This window comes from Pteropus alecto, unplaced genomic scaffold (assembly GCF_000325575.1).
Source record: "Pteropus alecto unplaced genomic scaffold, ASM32557v1 scaffold52, whole genome shotgun sequence".
NCBI classification, from domain to species: Eukaryota; Metazoa; Chordata; class Mammalia; order Chiroptera; family Pteropodidae; genus Pteropus; species Pteropus alecto.
In genome coordinates this window covers 476,545-489,932 of record NW_006433941.1, presented here as the reverse complement: position 1 = coordinate 489,932, position 13,388 = coordinate 476,545, and the positions used below count along the sequence as shown (strand labels likewise).

Here is a 13,388-nt window from a genome sequence, read left to right as displayed (position 1 = left end):
AGGGAAAAAAAAAAACATGCATGGGAATTGGTGTCAGAATTGTACTTTCTCATGGGAGATGTATGGCCTGCTTTTAGGTAGAAAGCAGGCGGTAATCGAGTGCTGTCTGCATCTGATAATGCTCAATCATCTAGAGCTCAAAATGCTCAAAATGCCAACATAGCATATTTTGGAATGCACGTTCTGACCCGCTTCACGAGCAGTGAGGAAACTGGTCCCAAGTGCAGCACGGAGCAAACACACAGGAGTATTCTGGAGAGGCAGTACGAGCATGTGCAGTGCTTGGCAGGAGGCATGCCAGCATTCACTTGCTTGAGTTAATCCCTGATCTGCCATCTAGATGTGTGCTCTGGGACAGTTCCTTATGCTTTTTGTGTCTCAGTTTTCTCAACTGTTAAAACAAGAATAAAATGACACTCACCTCATAATTGATGTGAGAATCGAGTTAAGGGTATATAAAGTGCTTAGGAAAGTATCTGGTACATACTAAATGCAGAATTAATATTAGCGAGTATTATTTTTATTTGAACAGGGGAAAAAATCTCTTAGGCTTACGTAGTAAGAGTGGAAAAGCAGATATAGCTGAGCCGGTGAACATTGGCCCCATGACAGAGGGCCTGGTCTGGAAGGCTCAGCTGAGAGCTTTGAAGTCTCTCCTGTGCTATATGAGAGTAGTGGGCTGGATAGCCCAAAGCTGTCCATGTTCTACTCCCCAGGACATGTGAATATGTCACCTTACCTGGCAAAAGGGACCTTGGAGAAGCAATTAAGTTGAAGACCATGAGATAGGAGATTAGCCTGATTATCCGGGTGGACCCATGGAATCACCAGGTCTTAATAAGAGGGAGGCAGGAGAATGAGAGTCGGGGACACGGATGTGAGGAGGGAAGCAGAGGTCAGAGTGATGCAAACACAGGAGCCATGGCAAATGGGCAGAAAGTAGAAGAGGCAAGGAAACAGACTCCCCTAGAGCCTCCAGAAGGAATACAGCTCTGCTGACTCATTTTGGACTTCTGACCTTCAGAACCATAAAAGAATAAATTTCTGTTGTTTTAAACCAGTAAATATGGAGTTGTGTGGTTTGTCACAACAGCAATAAGAAGCTGATACGGTAAGCAAAAAGAAATGAAATTTAAGACACAAGCGCCAAAGGTTGCCTGAGACCAAGAGCAAATGCCCCGTGAAGGGGCACAAGAACCATTCAAGGGAGGGGAAAATGTGCTATGCCCTGACTGCAGTGCTTCATCGAAGGCATGCTTTGTGAAAACTCATCAAACTGCACTTAAAGTGGATAAAATGGGTGCATTTCTGTATGAACACTACCTTAATAAACGTGAAAGCAAGTGCTTTCAAAAAGAAAATTTCTTTTGATGTCTCTAATTCTGCCTATCAAGGAGAAAGGCAAGAGCACTGGATTCTAATCTTTACTGGGGAATCGGGCCCAGCGACCTCACTTCACAGGTGTAGAAACTGAGGCTCAGAGAAGTTAGGAGACTCGCCCTGGGTCACACGTCTGTCTCTGTAGGCACCGGGACAAGAGTCAAGGATTTCGCTTCTCACCCAGGACTCCTTCGGTTCCCGAAGTGCCCGTGTTGTCGTGGACCAGCATCTTCAGGATCACCTGGGGCTTTGTTAGACAGGAAACGTCTCAGGAATCAGAAAATCTGAGAGAAAGGTCGTCTGTCTGTGTCTTAACAAGGCCTTCGGAGGAATCACAGGTTTGAGAATCCTGTGAGACACACTTTTCCCCCTTTCTGAGTTACAGGCCCCTTCAAGAATCTGACTCAGGCCAGCAGCTCTCCCCAAGAAAAATACACAAGCAAAGACTTTTGCATACAATTCTGGAGGTTGGGCTTATTGTTCAAAGACCTCGGTGAAGTTCATTTAAGGAAAATCATAAGCATCCAGGATTGTGGCTGAGAATGCCCACTGCGCCTATAGACACATGAATCCTTAATGTTCATTCAAGGTCTTTGGATCCGGACTCCCACCAGGTCGATGTGTTAATCATATTTCATCCAGTGGACTGGAATCACCCTGCAACTTTCCCCGCAGCAAAGCAGGTCCTAAGGCTGGCTGTCACCATTCCGTCCCAACCCCACTCCAACCCCAGGGCTTCAGCAGCACCTTCCCAACACTGCCCCACCTTCAGTTTAACTGATTTCCAGAAGAAGAAAGAAGGAAGATCAGGGCGTTGCTTTAAACCTTTTTATAATAACATTTTTTTGGAAATCAAAACTATTATTTAAGAAGAGAGGAAGTTGGTTCCCTCCGCTCTGTGGAAGAACAAAGGGCGCAACAACCCATTTTCACCACTAGATGGCAGTGATAAAAACAAATGCTCAAGAAGGCCAGACATTCCTAGGGGCCCAAATTTGGCTTCGCTGAATCTCCCTTTTCGCCCATAAAGCGCTTATAAATATTTCTGTGAAATTTAACGTAAAAACCTCTATTTCCAGGCTCACTGGCAAAAGATTCCTGAGATGTGGGCATATCCGCATGTGGGCTGCCTCTCTCAGGGCAACAACCGCGGGGCTCCGAGCGAAACTTCCTCTTCAGCTGGGGCACGGCGGCTGTAGCTTGCCGGACCGCTCCTCGCCCTGCTGGTCATTCATTCATTCACTTCACTTGTCTGGCCTCTGTAGGCCATAGAGTTTGCCACCCCAATAGCCCAAAACCACCTAAGAGGTATATAGGTGGTTTTAGACAATCATTGATTCAGAGCAGCAAAATGAAAGTTGAGAACTGCCTGCACACATTTTTCTGTTCTAATATTTTAGTCTTCACTCTGGTTTTACTGTCTACATCTCCATGACACTTCTCATGCCCAAAACTGATTGAGGAGCCTCTAATATGTGCCCCCCACAACACACCATAGGTTCCCTATCATAGAGTATACCATACTATTATCATATGCCCAGATTTTTACTGTCTCTGGCATTAATTTATAAACTCTATGAGGGCAGGGACGAAGATAATCTTCTACCTGGCTCTTCAAAAGAACTCATTAAACAAGGAAGGAAGGGAGAGAGGGAGAGAAGGGTTTATTCAAACACAGTGGTTCTCAGAATCCCCTGGAGAACTTGTCAAGCACAGTCAGCTCCCCCCAGCACCCTGCCCCTGAGCTTCTGATTCAGTAGATCTGGGGTGGGGCCTGAGAATCTGCATTTGTAACAAGTTTTTGGTTGATCCTGATGATGTTAGCCTGGAACTCACATTTTGAGAGTTTATGCTCTTGGTGTATCTTTCAAAAGACCGTCTTCTAAAAATAGTTTATAGACTTTTAATAATTCATCTTTTTATTTTAGAATTTAGCAGGTATTCAATAAATAGTGGTCAAGTGACACATAAATGAATGACTTTTGCTGCCCTGCCTGCAGTGCTCTGGAGGAGAAGGGCAGCTACAGTGATTTGTGAAGCTTTGGCCCAACAAAGGAGAGGGTTCCTGTGTGTAATAAGGATAGCTAACTCGCTGCCCTTCCTCCCTGAGCAACAATTTTCTGGACACAAAAAGCAGGAAAAATGACGGAGGGAGAGACGATAAAACGTTCTTCAGTGATACAGATCAGATCGGGATGATATTACATATCAGGCATCTCCGACTGCCCTCCCCAAATCACGTGGTGAAGTAAAAGGGTGGCAAATATCCGGCAGTTGCCAGTCAAGCATAGCATTCATGCCCTCTGAGCCTGGACCATGAGGCCTCAGAGTCTTTTTTTTTTTTTTTTTTACACTTTTTAATACACTTTTCTAACATGTATTTATCGTTAGTGAAGCCATGATTCAGGATCCCAGGGTAGGATGTACCCAGGTCCCCCTTCACCTTCCTGGGAAAAGGATGGAGAACAGATGAGAGGTGAGGCGGAGCCAGTTCAGATCTTCCCAGGAAACGTGCTTTCTGCCCGGTTGTCGTCCCAGGCTGACAGCCAGGTTATGGAGCAGAGGAACTAGTACACACACGGGTACCATTCATACATGGAGACATCCCCCCCTAGTGTTCATTGCCTTCTCGCAGCTTTGGAAATCCAGGTAGCTTGGCCAATTGGTCCTGGTCTGGTTCTGGTTGTGGAAGAAGCTGTCAAAAGGGGCAGTCTGGTAGTTCTTGATTTGGGTCTTGATGTCTTCTGCCTCTGAAGAGCTCACAGCTCAATACGACCCTCAGCCCTCTGAGTCCTTAACACAACACCCAAGCAGCTACTCTCATCCAACTGAGTTGGCATATGAGATGTGAACTACTTTCCACCTGACATCCTGGAACGAAGCTGCTTGAGAAGAGATTCCAGGAAAGAAATCTCTGTCCTTAAATCCTGGGCCTGGCAAACAGTACCAGGGTGGAGAAATCCATGGTGTCCTAGCGGGAAGCAACTATTCAGCAAACAGAACATAGAGGTATGGTAGCTTCAGGTTATTGGTCACAGGGAGGTAGTTGGCAAAGGAATTTTGTGGAGAACTAAGTAATGTATGTCAAGTGAAGCCTCCTGAGAACAAAGCACCAGACTGGGAGGAACTCGTACACCTCCTCCGCCGCGGCTCAGCTGCAAAACAGATGGAGGATTGGCTAGCTGCATTCTTCCTCTCAAACCGCAGCCCATGGGGAAAAAAATTAGTGTACACTGCCACCAAGTGGTTATGGCTGGTAATACTCCGCGGCTAAGGAAATACTAATGAAAACCAATAAATGTCTTATGAATGGATAAATGAGAGGATAAAAATTAGAATTATTTTATTTCAGTCTTTTACAGTGAACTGAAATACACGTTCTAATGTTTGTATATAAAACACTGGGAAAAAGTAATATCCAAAGAGGAGAGTCAAAATCTTTAAAGATCCCAGACCAGATATGGCTGACCAAAAAAAAAAAATGGATGAACTGGGAATTCAATTCAGGCCCCTTGGATCCCATCCAGATGTTTAACCAGCTGGTCACACAGAGTCCCCTCCAGTCAATTACTTTTCTTGATGTTTCTAATCAACAGTATTATATATGTGATGCTATAAACTTTTATATTTAATATTAGCTCATAACTCAGGATCCTAAACCAGATGTTTTGGGTGAGAAAGAAATTGATGACTCATCAGTAGATTGAACACAGGCAACTGGCTACTCTCCAGGCATTTTACCAGCTGAGCTGCAAAGCAGTGGTTGCTACCAGCTCCCTTTAGTTAAGCGGGGTTGTGAGGGGGTGGAAATGAAAGTAAATATGAACATAAAGCAGCATTCAAGATCTTTTGTGAGTTTTTTTCTCATAAACAAGAGCTTGTAGTGTTATCTTATGTCAATAATAGTCAGGTATTTGCAATCTTCTCAATGCATCCTCCTCTCCTTTATGAAGGGGAAGGTGGGGCTGGAGGGAAGAAGAAAGTAAAATACGTGACCAAGAGGTGACACCATTGACTATCATGAACCAGATGGATGAATGCCTTTAAAATCTAAACTGAATTTTCCTCCCAGAGAGTCCCACCTTTGCACTTCCCCATCAACACAGCCAGGATCACTCATGGGTGGAATTAGGCAAAACAGAGAAAAGAAAACAAAGAAACTTCTGGACTATGGTTTCAAGCTCTTGAAGGAGAAGAGGAATTTCTGCTCCACCATTTCTCTTGAAAAATATCCCCCAATCTGTGGAGCAGGGGGCAGGATTATGGGTGGGTCCAAGAGAAAGATGTTCTGTGGCTGACTTTCCAGGTTAGAGTTCTGGGGAGGTAACAGACCCTAGAAAGGGTATGATTACATGCAGCCTCTGACCAGATGGGGCCAGAGTGATCCCAAATGAGATAATTCCTGAAAAGCACTTAGCAGAGTGCCTGCCTGATACATAGCAAGTGCTCAATAAATCACAGCGGTTACTGCTTTTATTAGGGTAATCACATTTCAGATGCCTTTATTATCACCAAAGCCAAGTTCCTGATGTATGTTTTCTTAGCAAGGGACAACCAATCCAGGTCCCAACCCTCTTTTTATCTTTTCTCCTAACATCAGACAAGACTACTATTAACTCTGTTTCCTAAAATGAACCAATTTAACCAGTATGTGATGGTTAATTTTGTGTGTCAATATGCTGGCTGGAAAATTACTGTTTGGCTATCACCCATAGGAACATAGGCTGTCACCCATAGGAACGTAACATTCTAACAACAAGCTTTCTGCTTCTGTACCCCCACTTGCACACCTGACCTGTGGGTCGACGAGTAGTGAATAGAAGAAAAATAGACCTTTGTGTTCAGACAGAATGAAGAATGGGATTTGAGACTTAAAAACCCTGTACATCTACATTTCGGGGCTGCTTAATTTGGGGTCTGCGTACCCCTGGCAGACCCCAAATTAAGGGGTATTTGCAATCTTCAGCTGGCTGAATAAAGAGTGTGTTTCCTATAACTCACTGATTTCTGGTGGTCCGTGTATCTTTCGGGGCCTGGCGGCTACAACATCAACTTGGTGAGGCCATAGTGCCCAGATATTTGTTCAACTGTTATTCTAGATGTATTTGTGAAGGTATAGTTAAGATGAGGTTAACATTTAAATCAGTAGACTTTCAATAAAGCAGATTACTCTCCATAATGTGGGTAGACCTTATCCAATCAGTTGAAAGCCTGAATAGATAAAAGACTGTTTCAGCAGAAGAGAGAATTCTGCCAGCATATGGTCTCAGACTCAACTACAGCTCTTCTGGGTCTCCAGCCTGCTGGCTCACTCTGCAGATTTTGAACTTTCCAGTTTTGATGATCACATGAGCCGATTCCTTAAAATAAATCCTTCTCTACATACACACGCAGAGACACGACACACACATATATACACATATATCCTATTGGTTCTCTGGAGAGTCAAGACTAATTCAGAATAATTCCATAAAAACATCATAGAATCCAGATAACTGATAGTCCCACTGCCCCCACCCCGCTGGACTAGAAGGCAGAATACTGAAGGTCTGCTGCTGAAACATAAGGAGAGTATACCTCTCAGACTCAGTTTCTTCTTCTACAAAACTAGGAGATTAGATTATATCAGGAATGGCAAGTAGATTTAGTTCACATGCCATCTTCACTCTATGAGTGGTAGCATCCAGAAATAGCGTTGAGAATGACTCTGAGTTAGTATCTTTGGCCGAGGGAAAGTATGCTATGATCAGCCAATGAAGCATGCGGAGTGCTGGCAATGCGACCGCTTGCGGCCCCTCCTCTGTTCTTACTAAGCCTGACCTCTCAGCAGTGTTTGCCAGATTGAGTTTGCCCCATTTGCTTAAGTATTTTTTTTCATTCTAAGATTCCACATTCTACCGATTTCACTCTGACTCACTGGAAGCTCTTTCTCAGCCTCCTTTTGTGGCTTTAACTCCTCTGCTCAGTTTTTAGTGTTGGGATTGCTATCTCTAGACTGGGCCAGGGCCACATTTTCTTTATTATGTGAGGTACATAATACATCCCCAGGAGATCACACTAGCTTGGGGATTTAAATGACAGCTGAATGTCAATGAATTCCAATTTGATATCACCAATCCTAAACTCCTCTAGAACGCCAGAGTCATGCATGTAACTGACTACTTGCTACAACCACCTATGATCAGCTACCTAACCTAACATGATGAAAACAGAACTCTGCTTTTCCCCTCCATCTGCTTTCTTCTGGTTTTTACCATCCCTGCAAAATGGACCCCATCCACATGCTTAATCATGTCAAAACATGGAGTTACCGTTGATCCTGAATTTCCTTTATCCCCTACTCCAACCCTATCCATCAGGACTCCACTTCAAACTGTAACCTGATCTATCCACTTCTCTCCATCTGCACCATCCCTTCGCTTCCCCTGGCCGCAATCCTCCTTCTATAAGTCTCCCCATTCACTCTCACTCCTGACAGGTCTCCTCTCTATGCATCAACCAGCAGCAGCCACAGATCTTCTTAAAATGAAAATCTTATCATTCCACTGCTGAATCCCCTTCGTTGGTTTCCATAATCCTTATAATGAGATACAAACACATTTCTCTTTGTCTCTAAGGAAAGCACAGTCTAGAGCAAGGGTCCCCAACTCCCGGGCCATGGCCCCATTCGTGGCCTGTTAGGAATGGGGCTGCACAGCAAGAGGTGAGCAGTGGGTGAGCAAGTGAAGCTTTATCTGCATTTGCAGCCTCTCCCCAGCACTAGCATCACCGCCTCAGCTCCACTTCAGATCACTGGGCATTAGATTCTCACAGGAGCACTGGTCCTTGGTGCCAAAAAGGTTGGGGACTGCCGATGTAGAAGGAAGTACAAACAAGTGCAGGATGACAATTCAGTGTGGCACCTGCCAGAAAGAAAGAGGCTGCAGTCTGTACCTATAGAGGAGGAGGGAGATTGAGGGAAGGATTGATGAAGAGAAGGAGAGAAGGAGAGGGGAGAGAGATGGAGAGAGATAGAGGAAGGGGGAGAGAGACAGAGAGGAGACAGGGAGAGGAGAGAGGGAAGGAAAGGAGTGAGGAGAGACCACCACAGATCTATTGCTTGCTCTGTCTGGGGGCTTTACCTCTACTATCTCCTTTAATCCTTATCATAGCCTGGGGAATTGGATTCAGGGCAGCTAAGAAACTTGCCCAAAGTTACCTGGCTGGTCTAGACCAGGCTCAAGACTCTGAAGTCCATGGACTCCTGACTGCACCACATTGCTTCCATAGATGCTAGGCTGTAACTCCTCTGCTCAGTTTTCAGTGCACAGGCACCCCTCCTCCCTGGGCAACTCCTGACACCCTGGACTATTACTGGCCCCCACACAGGATACACCTGGTCTCCCCTTCAGGAACCACAGAATCCAGCCTCTGTGTTGTCCCTCACAACCCCCACCCCAGTTTAGAATCCTGCAGTGATGTTTCTCAAATTTGAGTAATATGAAGAACCTCCTTAAATGAAAAATATATATGTTGACGTTTCTGAGAATGTGTCCATGAATTTCGGTTTGACTTAAGAATTAAGTAGCAAACGCTGGTCCCTTTGGAGATTATGGCACCAGCTAGACTGTAACTAGCAATGCAACAGTGGGCCCTGAAGTAGGTGGCCATTCCTGAGGTTTATGGTGATTATATTATCTCAGAATACCTTCAAATGGAAAGTGCCAAACTGAAAAATTCTTCCAGAATCCTCAGATCCCAAGAGTAAATCAACAAACTCAGGGTCTGAGAACCTGAGCCTGGGTAACTCTGGACTGCAGGATAAATTCAAAACAACAAGGTCCTCGTCATTTGACTTTTGCCAACTTCCAGGCACACCTCCTGGCCCTCCTACAGGGTAGTCCTACTTCATCCTGAATTTATCCTCCAGCAATAACAACTGTTTGAGGAGTGAGAAAGGAAGTGGGGGAAATGGAACCTGGGGAACTCGGTGGCGTGGTTTACATTCTAACTCCATTACATATTAGTTTTGTGACTTCAAGCAAGTTAATTCCTTTCTGCCTTAGTTTTCTCATCTGTGACATGGGGATTATAATAGGATATACCTGGAAGGATCATTGTGAGGATTATATGATTTACACATTTAAATTCATGGACCTGTGCCCAGCATGAAGTCAGCACTCAGTGAACCCCTCTGTGTTGTTCTTTGGGTACACTCCTGCCTTTCCTATCTCCATCCTGTTCCTCCTAGTTAGAATGACTTTCCTCATCTTGCCATAATTTTTCAAAATCCCAAGCACCACATATTTTCTATGAGAAGCCTTCTCTGACACCATTCTTCTATACACAGAGTACACCATTATAAGTACATATACTCAAATCAATTGTTTAATGGTATGTTGGGTATGACTCTCAAAAACATCAGTTGTGCAAAAAAACCATATAACTATATTTCTTATAACTTCATTTGAGCCACTAGGCTGAGTTAGCAGAATATTCATACCTCTGCTTCAGAATCCCCAGTACCCCCAGGGGCCTTGTCACATATCTGAGGGTGGGCTGTATTAGTTTGCTAGGCTGCCATAACAAAATACCATAGGCTAAGGGGCTTAAATAACAGACATTTATCTTCTCACAGTTCTAGAGGGTGGAAGTCTGAGATCACGGTTTGCTTTTTCTCTGAGGCCTCGCTCCTTGGTTTGCAGACAGTTGCCATCTTGGTGTGTCCTCTCATGGTCTTACACCGTATGGGAGCACCCCTGATGTCTCTCTTGTGTCTTAATTTCTTCTAAAAGGAATTGGATAGAGACCAACACTAAAGATCTCACTGTAACTTAATTACCTAATTAAAAGTCCTATCTTCAAATATAGGTACATCCTATGGTTACTGGGGGTTTGGGCTTCAATGTAGGAATTTCGAAGGAGTAATTCAGTCCCTAACATGGAGTATAGAAGAAGCCCACACATTTTCAAAGCAAATGGGGGGCCCATCTGGTCCTCAGTCATCAGCCCCAGGGATGAGATGCTCGTCATCTTGTCCAGAAATATTCAGATGCCCCATGCAGCCATTCCTCCTTGGAGTCTTGTAACCTTCCGGGAGGGGGGCGGTAGATACTCTCCCCAGGGAACAGGGCACAGGTCTCCCTACTTTGTCTTTGCTGTCACCCCTTTCTTTCAATAAGTCCCTATTTCACAGGGAATCCTTTCTACTTTTACCTTTTTGCAACAGATGTGTGTCTGTCCAGCAAATCCTCTCTTCCTAAGAGCTAGCATGAAACAAAAGCAAGGAAGACTCCGGGGCTACTGCTCTCTTTCCAGCCACATGCCTCTCCTGAGACATTAAAGGTAGCTCACTGCTGCTTGAAGTGGGGGAGGGGACACCAAAGAAAAAGAAAATATCTCGAAACAATATGCCTCGCTTGGTTTAAAATGCATAAAAAATGACATAGATGGTTGTTTAGGCAGATAATAGATATGTGGCAAAGTATGTATAGTAAACTTTAATGGTGGGATCTAAATAATGGGTGATGGGTGTTCCATGCATGTTTGAAATTTTTCAGTATAATTTTGTGGAGGGGAAAATATTAAGGCTCACATTTGCCAGCCTTCAACCAGTCTGTAAGTTCGGTGGTTAAACTGGCGACTTTTAACTAATGGTAACTTGTTCTTATTGGCAACACAGTGCTTAGCAGCTGGTAGCATTAAAAAAAAGCTCTAAAAATAGCTGGACTCTGAACGAGCCACCTCCCTAGAGGACCAGCATTCCCCAGGCTGTGGCGCCACTGGGCCCTCTAGTGGCGAGGGCACGCATCGCACTCCTTGGGGACCTATTTCTCTGTGACCGCCCCTGAGCTCTGACTAGGTCTCCCCACTCTGACTCAGAGACCTGGAGGCAGAGCTGCAGGGCAAGCAGAGTATGGGAGCCACCAGCACGATGCTTCATCAAGGATGTGGGGTGAATCTAGAATGTGAGCTGAGAAACTAGAAGACTTAAGTGCTCCAGCCTAGTGACAGTTGAGTGCACCTGCTGGATGAGGAGCTAGCTCCCCTTCGACTGAGGGAAATATTTCAATCAGATAAAGAAGGAGTTGCCTCACATCTCATCTCACTACTTCTGGTCTATGAGGGACCACGACCACTCATTTCAGACTCTGGTTCAGTTACCAGTTGAGATCATAAAAGAGAGGGCCTCTAAAGTTCTCCCTGCTAATGTCTGGGGGCAGCAGACACAGGGAAAGCTGAGGATGCCTGGGATGGAAGGGGGTTTGGGGAGAAGAGGGTGGAGTGAGTTGTTATGGGCTGATTTGTGTCCCCTCAAAGTTCATTTGGTGAAGACCTAACTTCTAGAACCTCCGAATGGGACTGTATTTGAAGAAAGGGCCTTTAAAATGTGGTTCGGTTATAATGAAGCCATTATGGAAGGCCTTAATCCAATATGACTGATGTCCTTATAAGAGAAGAAATTTGGACATTTAGACAGATAACAGGGATGCAGAGAGGAAAAGTTATGTGAAGACACAGGGAGAGGATGGCCATCTGCAAGCCAAAGAGAGAAGCCTCAGAAGAAACCAATCCTGCTGACATCTTAATCTCAGACTTCCAGACTCCAGAACTGTGAGAAAATAAATGTTTGTTGTTTAAGAGCCCCAGTCTGTGGTATTATGTTGTGGCAGCCCGAGCAAACTCATACTAGGCAGATCCTCTATGACATTAGGAAACATTTACTGAGCCCCCACCAACTCTCAGGCACTGTGCTTGACATGAAAATTGAAAAATGAGTAAAGCCTGGGATGCATTAATTATGGCAGACCTGCAGCTTCTCAGAGCTTGAGGCAGGCTGAGCCACTTTTTTTTTTGACTCTTGATATATTAAAAAATGTACCAGAATTTTTTTAAATTTTGGTATTCTTGAAAACACTAACTTATTTTTAACATGACAATGCAACAAAATGTTGCTATGCTCAAGATAATTACAAGATTTATTTTAAAAATTCATTCATAGCATAGATCAGGGCTCAACAAACAGCTTCTGCAAAGGGCCAAGTAATAAATAGTTCAGGCTTTGTGGGTCACAGGGTCTGTCACAATTACACACTCTGTTGAGGTGTCAAAGCAGCCAATGACAACATGCAAACAAAGGGCATGAATATGCTCCAATAAAGCTTTATTTATAAAAACAGATGGTGGGCTGGACTTGTCCCCAGGCCCTAGCTTGCTGACCTGTGGTAGAAACAGTATAATCCATTCAGGGCACACGAATTTAAAGTTGTATAAAAAGAACAGTCACATATATTGACACATTCAATCCTATCAATACATTGACTGTATAACCTCAGTTAAAAATATTATCGAAGTTTAAATTTGAGTCCCTTCCTCAACAGGGAGCCTAGGCCAAAAACTCTGAATCCTATCCCCACTCTGATAAGTCCAGCACATGGTTAAACCTACAGGCTTTGAAGTCAGACAGTTGTGTAGACTATAATCAAGTTATTAAGTTTCTGGGCCTTAATTTCCTCTTCTGTGACATGCAGATATCGATTACATCTTAGCAGGCTTGTTAGGAGTATTAAATGGAGTAATGCATACAAAGGGTTAGATCCGTAAGCCAGATGTGTACCAGCAGAGGGCTGTTCCAGCATGAAAGGTGCAACATGACAGCCCTGCCAGGGTCTAGCTGCTACACTAAGTGGAGAAATTCCTGCTTAAACCGTTTCAGAGTTCCTAGTAACAAAGAACAAACAGTCTGAGAACCTTGCAGACAAGGTTATTTGTCCTTAGACAAATATATATATAAATATATATTACATATATTATTATATATTTTATAGTTTTGTTTTTATTTTAGCTCCTATTATTATGTAAAGTCATAGCACATCTTGACCTGAAATCTCCAAACTAGGTCTTAGGAGCAACTTAGGTGTGGTATTCAGTTATACTGCTGTTGTATTCCTTGGGGTTGTGATGATTAGTGATGAGGAACAAATTTAGTCTCTACTTTCTAAAGATTGCTCCAATGTGTCTAACGGAAT

The 13,388-nt window shown here is 44.0% G+C and overlaps 1 pseudogene; it reads right to left on the bottom strand.

Moving 5' to 3' along the window:
* Positions 1-3,872: 3,872 nt before the first annotated feature.
* On the bottom strand, positions 3,873-10,392 carry LOC102887902 (annotated as a pseudogene).
* Positions 10,393-13,388: the final 2,996 nt, after the last annotated feature.